Source organism: Sinocyclocheilus rhinocerous, unplaced genomic scaffold (genome assembly GCF_001515625.1).
Source record: "Sinocyclocheilus rhinocerous isolate Xijiao unplaced genomic scaffold, SAMN03320098_v1.1 scaffold1156, whole genome shotgun sequence".
Classification (NCBI taxonomy): Eukaryota; Metazoa; Chordata; class Actinopteri; order Cypriniformes; family Cyprinidae; genus Sinocyclocheilus; species Sinocyclocheilus rhinocerous.
The window spans coordinates 492379-492957 of record NW_015630041.1 but is presented as its reverse complement, the minus strand read 5'-3'; positions in this window follow the sequence as shown (position 1 = coordinate 492957).

Genomic DNA, 579 nt, shown 5'->3' with positions numbered 1-579 from the left:
TTTTTTCTCCATTCTGTCACCGATGGAGTTTTGGTTCCTTGCCGCTGTCGCCTCTGGCTTGCTTAGTTGGGGACACTTAATTTCCAACGATATCGTTGACTTGATTGCACAGATACTATTTAACCTGAACTGAGCTGGATGATGACATCACTGAATTCAATGAGGAACTGCCTTTAACTGAAAATTGAGTGTTCTATTGTCATTTTGCATTAATGACACACTATTTTACTAATTAATGCTGTACAGTTGTTTTGACACAATCTGTATTGTTAAAAGCGCTATATAAATAAAGGTGACTTGACTTGACTTTGATCTTCGATTGCATTGTCGTCTGTTTTGCGTTTTAGGTCTCGCTGAGCGCGAGGCATTGGATACACCTTGAATGTCGAGGGGCACTCACTTCTGTGCCCTGCCACCTCTTAAAGACCAAGTATCTCTTTTCAAAGCTGAAGGGGCCCTCCGCAACCCCACTGCCACAACCTCACAAATAACATTACAATGTGCAAGCCATAAAAGTGCCACTGAAATGGAAAGTGACACAAGGAATATGCTTGTGTTAAGTGTTCAAGGTGAGCTGTA